Genomic DNA, 23,017 nt, shown 5'->3' with positions numbered 1-23,017 from the left:
ATATATTACTAAAACTTATTTATTTTTTTTTAAACTTTCTAAGTCAGTAAACATGCCTCATTAAATTCTTTATTAGTAATGTTTTATTAAATGGATCTAACACAAACTTTTTAACACTTTTTTCCAAACTACTTTCTGAAAGTGTTCCAAGATGTTCTAAATTACAAGAAGGGAGAAGAGAGTCATGTGGATCAAACAAAGTGGAAACCGTTGTAAAAGTTTTAATTGCAGGACTTCTCAGAGGGTTCAGTATGCTAATTCGAATCATGAACTTTCAAATGTGGAATATTTTATTATGCATTTACAAAACAAAATAAGCCACTGGAGTTTTTATTTGATAAAATCTTATTAATATTCTGATTTAATCATCCCCTATCTTTGGGCTTTTAGGCTGTTTTAAGTTTATTAACCATTCTTAATAATGCTTTGGTAAACATTTTCAGAATTCATCTTTGAGCATGTTTCTGATTATTTCCTTCAAATAAGCGTTTAGATATAGGATTGCCTGGCTTATTCACAGATTTAATGATTTGATACATATCACCAAATTGCACACAAAAATATATCAAATTACATACAGCACTTTCTGAGGCTATTTTCCCATAATTTAACCAATACCTGTTATTATCATTCTTTACATTAACTTTTATTTTTTCCTTCCCTGATTGATTATCCACCTTAGTCAAAAGTCTTACTTCTAAATGGCATTTGGTAATCTCTCACACAATAAACCACATCAACCTGAGGATATAGATAGAGTAGAAGAAAAACTTAATCTGTGGAGTTTCACAAACTGCCATCCCTCTTGGCCTGTCTCATCTCTCATCACCACCACTGGTGGCCTGTTTCGTAAATTTAATTTTTATGTTACAGCAGGAAAGCCACACATGAAGCCACACCTGCCTAACTTAATCTAGGTGAACAGAATCATGGCACCACATTGCAAAAATTAAAATTAAAATGCATGTATTAAAGGTTTTAAATCTCCCAACCACTACCTGATCATTGTACCTGCTCTACAAATATAGTGTTAGAACTAATAGATAGTCTAATAGGAAACCTCAAGGAAGAAGATAACTCTCCAACCAAGAATTTCCAATCATTCAGGGAAAGCCAGTACTATGAAAGAAAGAGAAGCAATAAACTAAGAGTGGGGAAATTTGGTCTAATAAAACATCAGTAATAGAATACTGAAAAATAAGAGTTTTTAATTTTGAAATAGTTACTAAATCTTAAAAAGAAAAACAGTGGAAAAGATAAACAAAAATAAAATCTGATATTGCCACTAGTTTTATTAAACTGACCAGAGAAAAATTAATCCTTACCTGATACAATTTTCCAAATTATAGAAAAACAGAAAAAGTCACCCAAAACTTCATTTATGAGGCTTTCCTACACTGGACCCAAAATCACATAAGGACTGCATAAGAGAAGAATGTTTCGAACAACAGATTCAAAAATCCTGAATAAAATATTAGCAAACTGAATACAATAACATACAAATTACTATATCATCACTGTTTAGAGTCTATTCTAAAAAAAAAAAAAAGAAAAAATGGTTTATTTAGTATGAGAAAATGTGTTACTGTAATATCTACATTAAAATTTAGAGAATAAATTGTTTTTATCATAGAAGTTGGGGTGGAATAAAAGAATTCAATATACTTAGATGTCCCTTCATACAAAACGAGAAAATATCTTAGCAAACCAGGAATAAAGAGAAATATACTTTTATATATACATGTATATATACGTATATATACATATATACGTATATATACATGTATATATATACACATACATATGTATATACACATACTTTTATATATATATAATTTATTGTCAGATTGGTTTCCCTACAACACCCAGTGCTCATCCCAACAGGTGCCCTCCTCAATGCCCATCACCCACTTTCCCCTCCCCCCCCACCCCCATCAACCCTCAGTTTGTTCTCAGTATTTAAGAGTTTCTTATGGTTTGCCTCCTTCCCTCTCTGTAACTTTTTTTTCCCCTTCCCCTCCCCACTGGGCTTCTGTTAAGTTTCTCAGGATTCACATGAGTGAAAACATATGGGATCTGCCTTTCCCTGCTTGACTTATTTCACTTAGCATAATACTCTCCAGTTCAATCCATGTTGCTACAAATGGCCATATTTCATTCTTTCTCATTGCCAAGTAGTATTCCATTGTGTATATAAACCACAATTTCATTATTCATTCATTAGTTGATGGACATTTAGGCTTTTTCCATAATTTGGCTATTGTTGAAAGTGCTGCTATAAACATTGGGGTACAATTGCCCCTATGTATCAGCACTCCTGTATCCCTTGGGATAGAATAGAATAGGGACTCTAGAATTGGACCCACAAATGTATGGCCAACTAATCTTTGACAAAGCAGGAAAGAATATCCAATGGAAAAAGACCGTCTCTTTAACAAAGGGTGCTGGGAGAACTGAACAGCAACATGCAGAAGAATGAAACTAGACCACTTTCTCACACCATTCACAAAAATAAACTCCAAATGGATGAAGGACCTGAATGTGAGACAAGAAACCATCAAAACCCTAGAGGAGAAAGCAGGAAAAAACCTCTCTGACCTCAGCTGCAGCAACTTCTTACTCGACACATCTCCAAAGGCAAGGGAATTAAAAGCAAAAATGAACTATTGGGACTCCATCAAGATAAAAAGCTTCTGCACTGCAAAGGACACAATCAACAAAACGAAAAGAGGAATATCCTACTGTATTTAAAACACTATAGTGTTTAGCAAATACCATAGACAACAGTGGGATAGCAAAAAAATTTTGCTTAATCTCAAGAGCAACACAAATTTGTCACCACTCACAAATTTTTAAAACACTAAGAATAGCTAAGAGTGAAGGGGACCCAACACCCTCATATACATTCTCTGTAACACAGCCACCTGGAGGGGCATCTGCAGTGTCTGTTAAAATAAGAACTTGTGCTCACTGTATGATGAACAACTCTTTGTATGTGTACGTGTACACGTACCAACAAAGTCACATAAGAACAAAAAGGCCCGGAAATAGGTGAAGGGCATTAAGAGTACACTTATCTTGTTGAGCACCGAGTAATACATAGAACTGTTGAATCACTATATTGTACACCTGAAACTAATATAACGCTCTATGTTAACTGAAATTAAAATTTTAAAAATACAATTATAAAAAAAAGAACAAAAAGGCCCATATGGGATGTAAACTACAGCACTGTGTACAATTGCTAAGAATTAGAAATAATCTATACTGCAAAGCTAGAGTAATCAAAACAGCATAAGGCACATAAATCAATAGAATAGAATAGAGAGCCCAGAAATAAACCTACACATATGCAGTCAATTAATTTACAGTAAAGAATGCAAGAACATACAATGGGAAAAAGCCTCTTCAGTAAATGCTGTTAGGGAAACACGACAGCCACATGCAAAACAATGAAACTGGACCACTATCTTACACCATATATGGAAATACATTTAATATGGATAAAGACTTGAATGTAAGATGTGAAACCATAAAGCTTCCAGAAGAAAACAGTAGCAGTCAACTCATTGATATTGTATTATTTACAATAGCTGACATACGATAGTAAACTAAGTGTCCATTGATAAATGAATGGATGAAGAAGTGGTGATGCACACACACACACACACACACACACACACAATGGAATATTACTCAGCCATAAAACGAAGCCATCTGCTACAACATGGATGAACCTAGAAGGTATTATGCTAGGTGAAATAACTCAGAGAAAGACAAATACTATATATGTGGAATCTAAAAAAAAAATAGAAACAGACTCATAAATACAAGAAATTGTTGGTGAGCAGGAGGGGAAAGGTTGAGGGGACAGGTGAAATAGGTGAAGGGGATTAAGAGGTACAAACTTCCAGTTATAAAATAAATAAGTCACAGGGAACAGAGTCAATAATATTGTAAAACTTCATATGATAACAGATGGTAACTAGACTTCTGAGGAATCATTTCATTATGTCTAAAAATATAAAATCACTATGATATACACCTGAAACTGTTAGGATATTGTATGCCAATTATATTTCAATTTTAAAACAAACAAAAAACAGTCAGAAATCACCTAAATGTTCATAAGTAGAGGATTGTTAAATAAACCATGCTGTATCTGCTATATCACTAACATAGAGAAATATCTAAGATGTGGTTGGGGGACAAAAGGAAAAGAAACAGCCAAAAAATATGTACACTAAGCTGCAATGTAAATTCTAAAAGAAGAATTTGTATATGCGTACAAAAAATTCTGAAAGAACCCTCACCAAGCTGATAATAGTTGCCATGTCTGAGAAGTGAATATTGATGTGTTAACAATAGACTTTAGCTTCATCTGCAATGAATGAATGAACCTATATTGATATAGTACATATGTAATTATACATAAATACATTTTTAATTATTAGAGGCCAATAAATGATACTTTCCCAAATTAATAAAACACTAAATTTGCTTACTGAATTTTTGTAAATATTTATTTATTTATTTTGAGAGAGAGACAGAAAGACAGAGAGCACAAGCAGGGGAGAGGCAGAGAAAGAGGGGGAGAGAGAAAATCCCAAGCAGGCTCCATACTGTCAGTGCAGAGCCCAATGCAGGGCTCGGTCCCACGGACCTTGAAATCATGACCTGAGCTGAAATTAAAAGTCAGACATTTAATTGACTGATTCACGCAGGTGCCTGAGTAATCCCAAATTTCTAACAAAGATACTAGACTTGTGAGGAGACCAGAATCGACTTTATGACAGAAAGTTAATTATTGAGAGAGGTACTAGATAGTAGATGAGACCAGAATTAGCCTTAAAACAAATCAGAACAAAACACGACAACTACAAAAAAGACTCAGGAAATCTATTGTGTCTCAGGTTTTTCCTTTAACAGTATTTTTTGATCCTATATAATGGAAACTATGAATTCTAGAGTCTTTTGTACTAACCAATCCTACTCTCCTGTGTAGCTACTATAGATTCCCCAAATCTTCCTGTGGAAAAATCACAATTCTCATTTGTTATAGAACTTTTAGAGACCTCTCAGTCACCACATATCTTGTCCTTGGCCCCGGCCCCAGGGAAGGAGTAGGGTTCTCAAATATAGTGTGGATGCATGGCTAGCACTGGGGGTCCATGGACGAACACGGAAGAGCCAGAACTCTACCACTGCTTGAGCTGCAAACCAGGAGGCCTGGGTTTTGATCCCTGCTTTGCTCTGTTACTTGGTCAAGGCTTAAACTTTATTTTTCTCACTTGGAACATAAGGAACCTAGATCTATCAGCTTCTTCCCAATTCTATAATTTGATGACTATATTTTAACTGCTCAGCATGCATCCCAAAACACCGTTATCTCTTGAAAGGTCTTGGGCCAACATCAGTAATGATAATGTCTGGGTCTGCCCTCCAAAACTGTATCCTTTGAGACATTAATCACCAACATAATAACCAAATGTAGGTGTGTTGTCAAAGAAAACTCTATTACTGCAAAGTCACCTGGAATTAGGAAGTAACATGGACATAAGGGATAGATAGCACAGTCATTATTTGTCATAAATACTCAACCAGAAGCAGCATGGGTATTATATTTACACAAACAATTCAATTTCTTATAAAATATATGTGTATGAAAGCAAAAGTTTCACAGCAATTTTGTTAAAAAGGCCTTTACTGGATGTCTCAGAAAGGATTTTTGAACAAGGGTGTGTTACTTAATTCTCAGTATAGCCAGCCTTTTTCATTGGCAAAGAGGGGTTTGGCTTCATGGAGGACAAGAACTTACCTGTCCTAAAGTAATTCTTCTAAGGACTTGTTATGGCACCATCTCCACTACTCCCTGATCCAATTTGCCTTTCCCAGATTCAGTTCATGATAGAGAAAATCAGAATGTGAACAACAGGAAACCAAACACCTAGAGCAGAGTTGAAATAAATCTTAAGCTGTCATAGAACCACAGGGAGTGTTGTACGGGAAGTGAAGGGTCCCTCCAGGAACAACAGGCAGCCAACCTAGGGGACATGGGCATTACTAGGGAAGGTTGGGTAGGGTAGAATGGAGTGTTCAAGAGTAAATGCTTGGCAAGCTGATTTGGATGAAGGAGGGGAGACACAAGGCGCCTTGGCTTAGGGTGAAACTTTGGCCAGAGGCTATAATTAATTTTAATCATTTCAAAAGCCATTTTGCTAAATTATTTTTGTTTTTTTGCTTCACTACTTCTCATAAGTGGTGCTGATTCATCAAATTTAATTCCACTCCAGGACTTCTCTGATTTCTTTTCTCCCGAGTGAACAAGTTAACATTGTGCGCAAAGGCTTACTACCTAAAAATAAACGCCCCGCTGAAAGAAAGTGGCACAAGCTGGCTGAAGTCCATGCTAACCGGCATAATTGCATGTTATCCCCCAGTATCTTTTTTTTTTTTTAATTTTTTTTTCAACGTTTATTTATTTTTGGGACAGAGAGAGACAGAGCATGAACGGGGGAGGGGCAGAGAGAGAGGGAGACACAGAATCGGAAACAGGCTCCAGGCTCCGAGCCATCAGCCCAGAGCCTGACACGGGGCTCGAACTCACGGACCGCGAGATCGTGACCTGGCTGAAGTCGGACGCTTAACCAACTGCGCCACCCAGGCGCCCCGTTATCCCCCAGTATCTTAAGGATAGTCACCAGTTCCACGTCACCCTGCCTCTCTGACAGCCAGAGGGAAATAAATTAGAGCAAAATCACTCTCAGTGGTTACAATGGATATAAAAGCAGGATGGAAACTCCATGACAAAACTACAAAAGAGAAAAAAAAAAACATAGATAATTAGACAGATGAGAGAGGGAGAGAGAGAGAGATGTATATGTTTATCCAAGCTTATTGAAATACCAGACTAAAACTTCTTGGGTTAATCCCTGTCAATAACAGAGAGAATGGAAGAATATCTATTTAAGACTGAATGTTAGGCAAGTGAAGGCTAAATTGATTCATGATGGATTGCTGCCTCTGGTCCAGTATCTTTGTGTTCCCTGGATAGTCATTTGGAATCCATGCAGACATTGGACTTGAATGATTTATATAACACTCAATGAATTCTATTGACTCTGGGGGTAAAATATTTGATGTATTCAAACATTAAGTCATTTGTATGGAATTGTTTCACCAAATATTATCTGTTGAAGTCATTTTAAATGGCCTAGACACCGATGATTTGTACTGATCACCTTTACCTTCTATATATGAAACCTCATTTAATATGCTTTTCAAAAATAATAATAATAATGTGCTTTTTTTAATAGTTAATTTTGCATCATCCAAATGTTATTACTTCTTTCCTGAAAATTTAGCACCTTCAATCCCCAGTATTGATGCTGTTCTGAATAGAAAGGAAAAAATATTAAAACTGACTTGATAGACATATATTTCCTTTAAAAAGATTCATTGTCCTTTTTATGAGCACAAAGTTGGACCTTTTTAAATCTTCATGTAAGGAAGCTTAATTCCTTTGATTTGAATTTAAGAGTCTGCATAAATAAATAAATATTCAAAAATTTAACAAGTGACTGGGTGGTTCAGTCGGTTGAACCTCCAACTCTTGATTTTGACTCAGGTCATGATCCCAGGGTCATGGGATGGAGCCCCATGTTGTGTCCATACTGAGCATGTAACCTGCTTAAGATTCTCTTTCTCTCTCTCTCTCTCTCTCCCTCCCTCCCTGCCTCTGCCCCTCTCTGCCACTCATGTTCTCTCTCTTTCTAAAATAAAAATATAATTAAATAAAATTTTAAAAAATTAAGAGTCTGCATCATAAACGTGGAAGAAAAACAAGAACTACTAAATAAACATACCTTTCCAAAGCAGGTCAAATGACACTTATTTTCACTTTTATCCTTGATTGCTATAAAGTTTCTTATTGCCATTTGAGCAGAAAAAACTTTCTGAATTCTGGGCTCAATATAGGAATAGCCAAATGAGTTTTTCCAAGCATTAAAACAAGGAAGTGACTTAGAAAGTAGAGGTTTCTATTCCTGCTGGGCTCCAAGTCCTTCTGTGGCATTAGATTTTCTATAACGTGACAAAATAAGCAAGCTGCAACCTGTCCTAAGAACTTTCTTTTTCAATTATGAATTTGATACAGAATATACAATGGTGTGTACGCCTTAAGTCATTGTATGACTATTGAGTTCTATTGAGAGAATTAAAGACCTCAGGTGATCTCAAAAAAAGGCAATCACGGAGCACCTGGATGATTCTCTTAGTAAAGCATCCAGCAATTGGTTTCCGCTCATGTCATTATCTTATGTTTCATGGGTTCAAGCCCTGCGTCAGGCTCCGTGCTGACAGTGCGAAGCCTGCTTGGTATTCTCTCTGTGTCTCCCTCCCCTGCTCTCTGCATGTTCACACGCTTTCTCTCTCTGTCTCTCCGTCTCCCTCTCTGTCTCTCTCTCTCAAAAAAAAAAAAAAAAAAAAAAAAAAAAGATGATCACTTCCACGTTGAGCACCATTTACATATGTTAAAATCACAACAGACACCCACATGCCAAAGAAAGAAATTAAACACCTACCTCACACCACCCTACACACATTCAGAAATTAACTAAAACTGAATCATAGGTTTCACTCTAAAAACTAAAACTATAAATGGCATCAAAACACATGTGACAAAAGGCAAAATAGATAAGTTTGACTTCATCAAACTTAAAAACTTTTTTGCTGCATAAGATATTATGAAGAAAGAAAACACACACTAGGAGAAATATTTGTAAACCAATCTGATAAACATCTAGAATCCACAAAATATAAAGAACTCTGACAGCTTAATAATAAAAAAAGGCAACATCCCAATTAAACATAGGGATTAATTTTAATAGACATTTCTCCCCCAAAATATATACAAATGGCTAAGAACATGAAAAAAAGATTCAAAATCATGTGTCACTGGGGAAATGTAAATCAAAACCACAATGAAATACTATTTTACAACCACTAGGAAATGGTTATAATAAAAAAGACAGACAATAACATTTTCCTGAGGCTATAGAGAAATTGGAATTCTCATACATAGCTGGTGAGAACTTAGAATGGTATGCCTACTTTGGAAAATAGTACAATTGTTCCTCCAAATGTTAAACATAGAGTAACCCAACAATTCAACTCCTACATAATAAACTAAAGAAAATTGAAAACATGTTCACACAAAGACTTGTACATGAATGTTCATCGTAGCATTATTCATAATAGCCAAAACCTTGAAACAATCCAAATGCACAAAAACTGGTAAATGAATAAACAAAATATGATATATTCCTATCCATTCAATCAAATATGTGTCAACAGAAAGCAATGAAGCATTAATGTATGTTAAACATGGATTAACTTTGAAAAGATTATGCAAACAAAAGAAGCCAGTCACAAATGGCCATATATTGTATGATTCTATGTGTGTGAAATGCCCAGAAGTGGCAGACGTAGGCATACCTCTAAAGCAAGTAGATTAGTGGTTGTCTAGGGCTGGGCAGCAGAAGGGGAGAGGGGAAATGAGGGGGCGCTGGTGGGAAATGACTGCCAAAGTGTGTAAGTCTTTTTAGGAAGATGATAAAAATGTTCTAAAATTTGATTTGGTGAATGGTTGCACAACTATGTAAATATACTAAAAACCATTGGGTTGTGTGCATTTAAATTGTAAAGTACATGCATATAAATTATATCTCAATAAAGCTGTTTTTTTTTAAAGCCATGCATTAAAAAAAAAAAAAAAAAAAAAAAAAAACTATGCCGAAAAAGTTACACCATCATGCTTTGCTCCTTAAGCTTCTATTCTGATACTGCATTCTTAATCACACAATGTTGCATGATGGGATTCCATTCCATTATATATCTGGTGTTCCTAAAACCTTTTACTCCATTATATATGAAACATTCTACTATTCAGCTACTAAACAAAACTTAACTCTCTTGTTATGGAAAAAAAAATTAAAGCCACATATTCCCCCAATTATTGGTCAAGAATACTGATGGAAGGGGAGTAAAAGAAGATCAATGATGCTATATGACAGGGATCTTATGGCTTAGGGTAGTGTGGGGGTCTTTTGAATCTCTGCGGTTGCATCTGGCAGCGACTTGGGGCTGAGAATGTGAACAGTCTTGGAATGTTCCAAGGCAGTAATTCATACTCTCATTGCGCTGGTTGGCATACTGACAGGGCTGAGCCCACAACTGGATCCAGATTTGTCTGGGTATGGTTGATAGCTCATTGCTCTGGCCTAACAGGGAAGTGAGGAGCTCTGTGGAAGAAATCCAAATGGAATAGGGCAGTAGGCACACCAGGTTAGCCCAATAACCATGGTAGGTCAGGAAGGTGTAGCAAAGTGCTCTGTGGCCTCTCTTTCATTTGCCTTCCAGTCCCACTTCCCAGGGATTTATGTCCGACATCTAAGACACAGAGTAGACTATGAGTAAGAACTGAAGAAAATGGATATGGAAGGAACTCATAAACATCTGGGCTTATTTCTTTACTTCCTCACTCTTGCACTTCTACCCCCAAATAAAGTATAAAACAGTGTGTACAGCACATTATCACATTATCATTAGTGTCAAAGCAAATGTATTTGTTTTGTATTCACCGGTATATACACAGAATGATTCTGAAAGGACTAACAAGAACTAAAAACATATGTTAACTCATGAGGAGACTTTGGAGTCCAGAGATAGGTATGGGAGGGAGGATTTCAGTATTTTCTTTTGTATCTCTTCTCTTCTTTACAATTTTTTGAACCCTATGGGTATGTTATCTGTTCAAAAATAAAATTTAAAAGTGCCATATACATAGGCATAGGGAATATATATACACATATATACATAAATATATATAAACATATATGTTTATATACCTAATATATATATATATAATTTATATAAATAAATATATGTATAATTTATATACATAAATTATATGTGTGCATATAATTATATATAATTTATATACATGTGTGTGTATGTTTACGTATGTGTGTGTATACATTCATTGGGACAACTCTATATTCCTGAAAAACACAAAACAATCAACTGAAAAATTATTAAAAGCCACAAGAGAATATACTAATACGGTCACCTAAAAACTTAGTTCACAAAAACTGTTAACTTTCCTATATTAAACAAATATACAAATTTAATGCAAAAGATGTAGGTAAAGAAAACTTGAATATTCTAATAAGGAGTGGGTAAATAGAAATATATCTTCCTCTTTGATATAAAGACACAATTAATTAATTAATCCCTGAATTAATTCATAAATTCAGTGTGATTACCAACAAAAGTATGAATGACATTGTCTATTTTGGAATTTGATAAGAATTCTATAGGGAAAAGGGAAAACAAAGGTATGGAAGTATAAGAATGCTAGGATAGCTATGAGTAGACACGAAAGAGTGGTCTTGGAGAACTAGCCCTTTATTTAATTAAAACATACAAGGGTCGCCTGGGTGGCTCAGTCGGTTAAGCGTCCGACTTCGGCTCAGGTCACAATCTCGCGGTCCGCGAGTTTGAGCCCCGCGTCGGGCTCTGGGCTGATGGCTCAGAGCCTGGAGTCTGTTTCCGATTCTGTGTTTCCCTCGCTCTCTGCCCCTCCCCCGTTCATGCTGTGTCTCTCTCTGTCTCAAAAATAAATAAATGTTAAAAAAAATTTTTTAAAAAGCATATAAAATATGACAGTGCTTCAGGAACAAACACATCATGAGGGCAGAATCTCAAAATAGAGTCAAATGTATGTGATAACTGAGTATATGAGAAAGGTGGCTTTACAAATTAGCTGGAAAAGGCCAGTTAAATCAAGAGTGATAATGAGAAAATTAGCTAGTCATTTGTGGGGGGAAATTGGGATCCTTCATATAAAAATACATTTCAAATATATGAAATATTTCAAAATATGAAACCAGAACTATGTTGTGAAAACAATGAATGCTTAGGGAAACAACAACAACAAAACTTAGAATGGAAAAAGCCTTTCTAACAAGGCATAAAATCCAGAACCCTAGGGGCGCCTGGGTGGCTAAGTCGGTTGGTTAAGCGGCCGACTTTGGTTCAGGTTATGACTTCATGGTTCATGAGTTCGAACCCCGCATCTGGCTTTGTGCTCACAGCTCAGAGCCTGGAGCCTGCTTCAGATGCTGTCTCCCTCTCTCTCTCCCCCTCCCCCACTCATGCTCTGTCTCTGTCTCTCTCTGTCTGCAAAAATAAAAACATTTAAAAAAATAAAATAAAATCCAGAACCCTATAAAAGAAATGATTAATAGACTTGATGTCATAAACATTGCAAGCCCCACATGGCAAGAAATTTAATTAGCAAAGTCAAAAGATGAATAAAACACTGGGAGAGTTTATTTACAACACATGTAAATATGTTTTAATTGCCTTAATATACAATTGTCAAACCACTAGACAAATAGGCAAACAGCAACATTGACTCAAAAAGAGAAAAAAGATAGATCATATACATTGGACTGTGAAATAGAAATGAAGTCCATTTTTTTACCTTTTAATATGAAATAATGAAAAATATTGATAACACATAGTGTTGGCAAAGTGTAGAACAATAGGAACCATGATCATTTCTGAATTCGGTGAAAATGGTCTAGTCTCCTTAGGGGTAATCTGGCAATATCTACGTTATTTATCAAAACTCTAAAGGCAGGGGCACCTGGGTGGTTCAGTCGTTTAGGCATCCCACTCTGGCTCAGGTCATAATCTCATGGTTCAGGGGTTCGAGCCCCACATCGGGGTCTGTGCTGACAGCTCAGAGCCTGGAGCCTGCTTCAGATTCCGTGCCTCCCCCTCTTCTCTTTCTGCCCCTCCCCACTCACATACTCTCTCTCAAAAATAAATAAATATTTTTTAAATTTTTTTTAATTCTAAAGGCAAACATTTCATTGAACAACTCTACAGAGAAACACATACATGTAGGCAAAACTGTATACAGGCAAAAAAAAATAGAGGTACAGAGTATTCATTTAAGAAACTGAGCCAAATATTAGGTAAAATATGGATATCCATTGATAAAAAATAAAGAAAACAATTGTATATCATACCACTGTTAAATATGGTGAAATGGAGCCAAGAATGATATGGTTTTAATCTCCAAAATTAAATGTTAAGTAAAAATAGCTATACACACACACACACACACACTCATTTTTATATATACATATAGATTGTGTATAATAGATTTTTTTAGGTAAAATTAGTTTTATATATTTTTACAAGAATGTCATATATATTTACATGTATGGAAAATTCTGTGGAAATGCATAAGAAATCACTAATGTTGGTGTCTGCGTCTTCAGCGGGGTCATTTTGGAAGATAGTGGCATAGGATTTGTTGGAGACTTGCCTTTCATTTCATCCTACACAATGTGTACAATTTGAATGTTTTTATCAAGTGTGTGTGTGTTTAATTAAAATAACTATTTCAAGCTAAATAACTATTTGAAAATGTATCATTTATGTAAAATATTTGACCCAAACCTATCTTAATTGCTTCCTTACTGCCATAATCGTAACTTAGAGAGAGACAGTTACCAAACCTGCCGTCTGCTATAATTTCTGACCATTGACCTGCTTTCATCTAATGTGACTTAAGGGTGTTTATGAGCAGGAAACAACAGATCTAATCTTTACTGCCAGTTTCTATCACCTCAAAGGTCACACTAAAAGATGATGCAACTGCCGATGCCAAGCAGTAAGCTAAACGGAGGATACAGACCAAACTATCCGACTTTAAAACGTGATTGCCCAAGAAGAGCCCATTCTGCAAAATAACTAATATGGAACTATTCAAGACTTGCACTTGCTGCTGCCACTCATGTTTAGCTGGGAAATAACGACACACAAAAATGTCAAGTCTTTCTGCTGTACTTATCTGCAACCACTTATGCTGTGAGAGTTAAGCTGCATTTGGTACTATGCAAGTAAAGCCTGGTGAATCTTCAGGTTCGAACGTTAGTGACGGGATAGTCCTGGGCCCAAATCCAAATTCAAACTCCACGTCTGTGTCCAGGGAGAAAAAGATTTTCAGTGATTTTCCCAGAGCCATGTTATGAGAGTGGAACCATTAGAGGCCCGGCTTCTAGACACTGGCACAAAGTATCTGACGTTACCTCATTAGAGTTTTGAGAATTATCAGGTGACTGCTGGAAAGCCTCCTAATATTAGACCCCTGCTGAGTATAACACCAAGAAAGCCCCAGAGGAAGGTATCCTGATTAAAACATCATGTTTATCATAAAAAGAAAAACAAAACAGTCACAATATTTACCTTTCAGAAAGTAAACTGGAATACCAGGGTTGGGTAGCAGGAGCATTTATTTGCATGGTATATCTTTCCACTTTTTTTTAAGTGGTTTCACATACATATTTATATATAAAAATTTTCAGAAATAATAATAATAATGGGCTTTTCAAACATTAGGACAATTAACTGTTGTGGTAAATTATGTCAAAAAGTACCATACTGGGGCTGCCTGGGTGGCTCAGACAGTCAAGTGACGGACTCTTGATTTCGGTTCGGATCATGATCTCATGGTTCATGGGATGGAGACCCATATCAGTCTTTGCACTGACAGACTGGAGCCTGCTTGGGATTCTCTCTCTCTTCCTCTCTCTCTGCCCCTGTCTACTCTCTCAAAAGTAAATAAATAAACATTTTTTAAAATAGTATCATACTGATCTTTATGCTTGTTTCTTTTACATGCCTCTTCATTTTTTGATGATTCCATCCCTGTATTATTTAGTTGTGAGCTCTGGGGCAATTTCCCAGGAGGGTTAAGTCAGAAATGCTTCTAGCCCATCTTGTTTTATACCTACTCACATAGCACACAATATATGATTTATTGTCCTATCCCTCACTGCCCCCATATACTAAGTTTTCATGATATGTTATAAATTAATGATTTATAAATTAATTTAATAAATAAATCCAAGTAAATTAATGATTGAGTCATGCTAATACTGATCCCTGAGGAATCCCACAGTCAGCATTTATCAATAAAAGAACTACTATCCAAAAAACTTACTACCTCTGCCATTGTCATTATTAAAAAAGACAAAAAGCTTCATTTTTTACTTGCTATAATTTGTAAGTGAGGTGATATTAGTTTTTTTTAAACCCACTCTTGGGGAATAGGGGAAGCATATAAATGTATTTACATACAATTCTGTGTATATCAGGGCATTCATAGGGTGTATCAAGTGTTCCCATGGGTCACTTTGGTCTCGGTAAAACTCAGATTAAGACCATCTGTTTAAACCAAATCTCTGTGTATCATAAAATGTTCATCTCCCGTCAAATTATGTAAGTTCCTGTTAAAGATCTTGTTAAAGGATTTTTAAACATTCTGATAGAGTATATCTCAACCACAAATATATCTACATAGAAGAAGATTGCTTTTTTTTACAAAGGAATTAATACTGGAAATAATTAGCTCTTCCCCACAAATGCAAAATAAAGTGTTTTTTGTTTGTTAGTGAGAAGGTAAGCAAATAGCTGTAGGAAATACTTAGTAAAAGAAACAGTAACTGAAACCATCCTGTTTTGACAATATCATGCTGTCTTATAAAATGAATATGTCTGGGGGCGCCTGGGTGGCACAGTTAAACCTCTAACCTTGGCTCAGGTCATCATCTCACAGTTTGCCAGTTCGAGCCCCGCGTCAGGCTCTGTCTGACATCTCAGGGCCTGGGGCCTGCTTCGGATCCTGTGTCTCCTCTCTCTGACCCTCCCCTGCTGGCACTCTCTCTCTTTCTCTCTTTTTTCTCAAAAATAAATAAACCTTAAAAAAATTTAAAATGAACATTTCTGAAGAGCCACATAGAAACTAATCTCTTCTCTTTGGATTATTTTGTCTTACTTGTCATACAGTAAGATTGCTAATCTTACCCTTCTGTGTTCACACATGCTATAACTACACAATTATTTGCTCTGCAAATAAAGGGTGTAGTGAGTGGAAAAACTTGTACATCCATCAACAGCCTTCTTATACTCTAGCTTGATGCAATGCCGATAAAAAGGCAAAAATCTAAAATATTGCTAGTTCTCTGTGAAATATGCACTGATTTAACTTTATTGTTACATTAATAGATGAAAAGATTGCCAAGGGAGTGCAATCCATCCCTCGAAACAATTGCTGTCAAATGAATAATATAAAGAAAAAAATATAAAATAAAATTTCCAAGCCCTGAGATCATAAATTGTTATTTTCAAGATTGCCTTGCCATAATCATCAGTCTTTTGGTAAAGGAAAAAGTACTCAGAGAGTTTAAAAAAAAAGAATTCTTCTGGGCCCAATACACATTTCTTTCTTAGATTGTATTTTCATATAAAACATAAATTCTATCTGGAGTCTGGGTTTTTAAGTTTAGGTTTTATAAGAGACTCCTCTCCACCCCTGGCCATCACTGAACAAACAAACCCATGTGTGGGCCAGGTGTGAAGCAATGCTGCCATCATCCCAGGCTCCTGGACACTCAGGCAATTTCTCCTTCTAGCTAATGCTGCCTTTCCAAATCTCTCCAAAACTAAACCTAAAGGCACAAGATACAACAGGAAGAGAAGATTTACAGAATTGGCAAATGATGTCTTAATAGTGTTTGTTTAGTTTTCAATAATAGTCTGAAGTGGGGCTCTTCCAATATCCACCATAAATGATTTCAGGAAACTCTATACCCCAGATAGAGTGCTGAGTTCAAAGAGATTGAAGGGAAATTCATCAAAATTAAGAGCACAATTCTAAAGGAAAATTCAAATTTATTTCAATAAATTTCTTTGAATATCTGCATGAAAGTATACTCCACACATGAGTGGTCTTCTTTATTTCTCTCTTTCGGTTTTGGATTCTGCTTCCCAAGTAACATCAATTAATCATTAAGAAAGATCACAGTGGAGGTTTAAACAGTAATGATCATTATTCACAGACACTTCAAGTTAAAACATGTCATAGAGAGCACACTATAAATTTTGGACCTCTGATCTACAAACCTTGTTAACTTAGATTACAGGAATTAGTCCTCTTCCCAATTCTATGGTATTTACTGGTGTACAAATCAGGATTCCAACAGGAAACAGGTGGTGTACTCAAATTAGGATAATTTGAGGAGGGTTTATTTACAAAGGGACTATTTACAGAAGTGTGGGTGTAGCAGAATCACAAAGAACAGGGCAAGAATGCTGAACTGGTTACAATGAATTAACACCCTTAGGTCCATAAGGACGAGGCAAAAGGAGCAATCATTGGAACCAGAAGAGAAAGTTATACAGAGATGTCCACCTTGAAAGGCTGAGTGACCTTTCAAGGTGAGAACAACTAACCCTAGAGCATCTGGTAGAGAGGTCACTCTCTTTACCTCCCCTGATGTACAACCCAACAGGAAGCTTTGAGGGAATGGGAGCTTTAATGGCCTCGATCAACAATGCCACTCTACACAGCTTCTCCAAAAGATATCAAAAAGAATGAGTAATTGGATTTTCTACAGGGGTTGCCCAACAACCAAACTGAACCAAAATCCACAAGGCATAGGAGCCAGTTGATAAAGTATAAATGAGTCAATTTCCTGGGGTAAAGATTGAGATGGAAAAAAATGGAAACCCAACATACATGATTAAATCTCTGCGTCTACACATGCTCCTGAACATACAAATATACTCACACACACAACTTGAAAACTTCTCAGAAAAGAAATTTCCCTGGAAGCCTACACTTTTGATGTCTTGCATGCTCAAAATATCTACAGTCAGATACTTCAGAGACTTAATACCACTGATAATCTATAAATGCTGGGTGGCCTTGGTAGCAAACTAGAAATGGGAAAAAAGGAAACCAACATTTTTGAATAGCAACCCTATATGTATCATATCTCACCTAGTCTTCCAGAATGACCCAATGAGTTATAAATTATTATCCAATCTTTACAGATAACTTGAGACTCAAATAATTTAAAGAATCGGTCCAAAGACACACCAAAACTATAAGGGGAATCACTGAACCCAGGCCTGTTTAGGTGTAAAATCCATTCAACTTATCCCTCAACACATTGCTGATTGTTAACCCACTGCATTTGAATACTTTAACCCAAAATAGTTTAACATCTTCCTAGCAGAATGTAGGGAGAGCAAGAGTCATGTAAAGATAGCAAGGAGGACATTCATTGTACAGGGTCCATGTCTATCTGTTAGAATATTAAAGTGGGGGAGAGTCCTGTTACTAAAGAGAGTGGGGCAGTTAGAAGAAGCTGGATATCTAGGGAGACAGGGAACTAGAAAGATTAAATACAATCTTTGAGTTCTTCCCACTTCCCTATCTTGCTGAGCCAGCCCTGCCACTTTTCAGGGCCTGTGGACTTTGCATCTGAGGTTTACACCCTTCCACAAAGGAAGCATTTTATTATGTCTGCGATGGTGCAATGCCTCACCCCTAATAATAATTTCACCAGCATTCCATCTTCCCCTGCTCCTACCTGCTGGAAGGCAGCAGTGTGCAATGATCAATTGATCATAAGCTCACTGCAAATACCCTGAGGGCCAATGACTCCCTCAGTCGCACCTGCCTTTGGACACGTGTGCTGTCCGAGTAAAACAAAGAGCACGCCTACTCAGGGAGGAGGATGTCGTTCCCAATGAGTTTACATCTTGATATCACTAAATTAGTCAGGGGCTCCAGACAGACGTAATGATTTCATGTGAAATCATGAAGGGAATGTGCTGTCAGACTCTGGGGATTACTTTGCTTACAGAACAAACAAGATGGAGTCCTTTTGCTTTAAGGAGGCTGCAAGCATGCACTCTGACCGCAAATAAGAAAATCCATGTATCTGTGCTTTACCCCAGAGTCAACAATGGCCAACCAGAAGTGAAGAGTAAGAAAGATGATGGTGTGGCCTGGGTGGTTCAGCCAGTTAAGCACTGGACTCTTGATCTCAGCTCAGGTAATGATCTCATGGTTTGGTTCATGAGGTCAAGCCCCAAGCTGGGCTCTTGGGACTCTCTCTCCCTCTCTCTCTGCCACTCCCTAGCTCACTCTCTCTACCTAAAAATAAATAAATAGACATTAAAAAAAGAAAGATGATGGAGTCGTGCTCTTTGGAAAAAATTTTTCAACAAAAAACTCAATGCCCTGCTATAAGCACTCAACGTTTTCTTTTTTAGAATAGAGCTCAAACCTCTAAAAGCAGAATGCAAAGAAATGACTTCCAGGGCTGGTCAGCCACTCCCTGAGTCAATAGGGAATCATCAGGAGTACTTTTATTTTTGACTCAAATTCCTCAGTTGTCCTAAGGCCAAATATTCTCCTAGCTTCTTCAATTTCCACACTGGATTCTACAGAACTTATTTGTGAATACTCTGTTTACCCAGCTAGCCCTTCCTGCCTGAGCTGTGAAATCATTTTAGACAGCTAACTGGATAAAGAGCTTAAAATAGGGTGGCCTTTATTCTTTATCAGCTTAAAATTGCCAGCTAGCAGCCAACTTGGTCTTTGGATAAATGCAGAAATGCTTTTGAGCTATTTATATTTTCTTGGCCATCCATGGAATAATGTAGTTCGGAACTAATTTAAATAAAAGAGACTCTATTTAACTCATGGAATATTTTGTGATCAAATAGCTGATGGGCTTGGCCTCTTTACTCAAATGGTTCAAAAACTGTGAGTTGATGAATTGTTTGGAAATTAAGGGACAGTGTGAAAATACCATCCCTGCATAAAATTCACAGATTATATGATATTTATATTATGATGCAGAGGTAGACATGTGTGTTGATGAAAGAGACCCTAATCTATGAGTACAAAATACCATGATTTGAGACACGTGTCTGCCAAAAATCACCTGGGATATTCTGGTGATGTTACTTACAACTCCGTGTCTCGGAGCCCTCTGTAAAGCGAAAGGTTGGACTAATACAGTTTTCAAATCGTGATCTGAAGAGTATTCGACCACCTAAAAGGGTGACAGTGCCATTGTTGGAGGGGACAGTTGGGCCTCCTTCCAACCCCACTTCCTTCCTTACCCACCATCAGAACAGATCCACATTTTGTTTTTGTGGAAAATTTTAGCTGAAGGCCACTTTAAAAATGTTGAAAAGCTTTGACTATAGTATCTGTTTGATCACGTTCTATCTCTAACTCTGGATTTTTATTTCCATCGACATAAGGTGTGCTTATTTGCCAAGTAAATATAATTTCTTCTGGTGTATTAAACAAGCATAAAAAAATCAGTGTTGTCCCATAATATACATGTAGGACCATGATAACCTTATTCTATTCCTCTGAAGTTGGGCAAACTCCTCTGCTTAAATAAATTTCTACAATGTTTTCTTATGGCAATGCTTTACTATTTATATGTAAATAGTTTGAAAGGACCTAAATGGATTTTCAAAATTGGGTAGGAATTAAATAGTAATGGGCAGAAGGACATCTGTCTTTGAAATGGATGCATTATGTAATTGGTCCTTCAAAACACACACATACACACACACACACACACACACACACACACACAAACACACACACAGTCTCCTTAGAAACATGTCTGCATTTAGACAACTCAATTCCATCAGTGATCAAGAAAAACAAAGCAGGATGCTGGAAGTGCAACCAGGATCGGGAAAGGGGTGTGATTTTTCTGGTTCATTTCTCTCAGTTTGGAACAAAAATGGGAGTGGTCTGGACCTGGTTCAGTTAAAGTTGCTTTGGTGGCCCGCACACAGATAGTGTGTGCAGGTGCGTGGGGATAGAGCCAGAAGAGGGAAGAAAAGGCTAACTCCCTGGGGAAGAGCCCAAAGCAGGCATGTTTATGCTCTCATACAGGGAGAACTGCTGCAATCAGAAGGCCCCAAAGCCCAAAGAACCCAGGGGGCCAATCCTCACATTGCAATGAGTCAACTGAAGGTACAGACACTAGGCACAGAGTGGTGTTAGAATCACAGCACAAGAGAGGTGAAGGCTGTTAGAAAATAAATTTCCTACACAAGGCTCATTTCATGTCATATAATTTTCAGGGCTTGCCATACTTTTGATGAACCTATCCTTATCACTTTATCCTTTTTTTTTAACTTTATTTATTTTGAGAAAGAGAGAGAGAGACAGCACAAACGGAAGAGGGGCAGAGAGAGAGGGAGAAAGAACCCCAAGCAGACTCCATATTCCTCGCAGAACCCATGACGCCGGCTGATCCCACGACCATGAGATCATGACCCCTGAGCCAAGAGTCCGATGGTTAACCAACTGAGGCACCCAGGTGCCCCAATCACTTTATTCTTAAAGTGCACCATACCTCATGGAAGATATATAATCTTGTTTGTGTGTGAGAAAAACAGGTGAGTGGGGGAGCACTATATGATTTCAATTACTTTGGCATGTTACTGCTTTGGATTTAAAAAAATGACTGTGTACTTAATAATTTTATGACATTTCTTTGGATAATAAGACATGGCTTCATGTCATACAAAACCAAACAAAATTGAATTTTTAAAGTACCTTATAGGCTCTTTGTCCAATTATAATCCCATCTCCCATCAACATACATTATATTTAATCTAAATATATTTTGTATACTTTGAACTTTTTCTTGTATATTTAAATATTCCACAAAAATCCTATCAATATGTTGTTGATGATAAAATAACTACAGTTTTTCACAAAACAAAGCCATAACTAAAAAAATGTACTACTGCTTCCTTAAAAATATACTTTTGAAATGAGAAAAAAATTGGTTTTAGTCAAAATGTGTGACTGTCCCTTAGTTTAAATAAACATGAGCTTCTGCCCTTTCTCAAAAAGCAGTTGAGGGGAATTTTGCCCTCAGAATTGGGTTTTATAAGCCTTTATTTCAGCCTCTAAATAGTCTGATAAGTGAAAAGAAGGTCAGATTTACCATATTTCTCTACCGTCACATTAGGAAGGACCAGTTATGATTTCCACAAATTAAAATAAGCAATAGCAGGTCTTGACAATACACACAATTTGCCTAAAGGGAAATGTCATTATTCTCACTTTTATTAACAACACGGTGTTTGGCGGGGCGGGGGGGGGGGGCAGGGAGCCATATATTATTTTGATGTTAAGAGAGGTAACAGGAAATTGGCTAGTAACTGAGTGATCTATGTCATGAAAACATGGAGACAGCTTAATGTTCTGTTCGCATATGTTTTCTCAGCCTATGAAGCAGAAGCAACCTGGATATTTATCTACACAACTGTAGAAATGCTACTTCTCTCATGATTTCCTTCATTTAAACATAGGGAGAAATCATAGATCATATTTTAATCATGTAACTCTTCACAAAGATATTGGACATCTGACATCCCCCGAAACCATCACCATCTACGTCATCACTGTGTTTTCACAGAAGGTACTGTTATTATGTTCTAGAGGATGGGAGCACTACAATATAATGTCCCTTGACCTAAATTTCTCCTAGTATCCTAAGGCTGAAACTAGAATTTCTAAATGGACTATGAAAGAAACTAAACAGGCCATCAAGAAAGTTGGTCACTTGTAGCATTTTAATTTTTTTTTTTAAACATCATCGTTTTTTAGAAGTACACTAGGTACAGCCAATGTCAAGTCAGTGTTGAGAATCCTGCTTTTATTTTTTTTTTTTTATGTTTATTTATTTTGAGGGGGAGAGAGGAGAGAAAGGGGGGTGGTACAGAAAATCTGAAGTGGGCTCTGTGCTGACAGCAGAAAGCCAGCTTTAGGGCTTGAACTCACGAACCATGAGAGCATGACCTCATCCAAATTCGGACACTCTGAGCCACCCAGGTGCCCCTGTAGCACATTTAATAGTCATTGATTCTAGTAGTCATACATGCATTTGTGCCTTCAAGTATATATTTTGAATCTAACAGATTATGTAAATAGATTTCAGATTAGCAGTTTTATTACTATTGATTGTGAATGGATCATATTATTTTGCTGGCATGGCTACTAAACACAAAATGAAAATCAGAAGCTCGAATC

Source organism: Herpailurus yagouaroundi, unplaced genomic scaffold (assembly GCF_014898765.1).
Source record: "Herpailurus yagouaroundi ecotype Mexico unplaced genomic scaffold, PumYag 162475, whole genome shotgun sequence".
Lineage (NCBI taxonomy): Eukaryota > Metazoa > Chordata > Mammalia > Carnivora > Felidae > Herpailurus > Herpailurus yagouaroundi.
Note: the sequence above shows the minus strand (reverse complement) of the source record.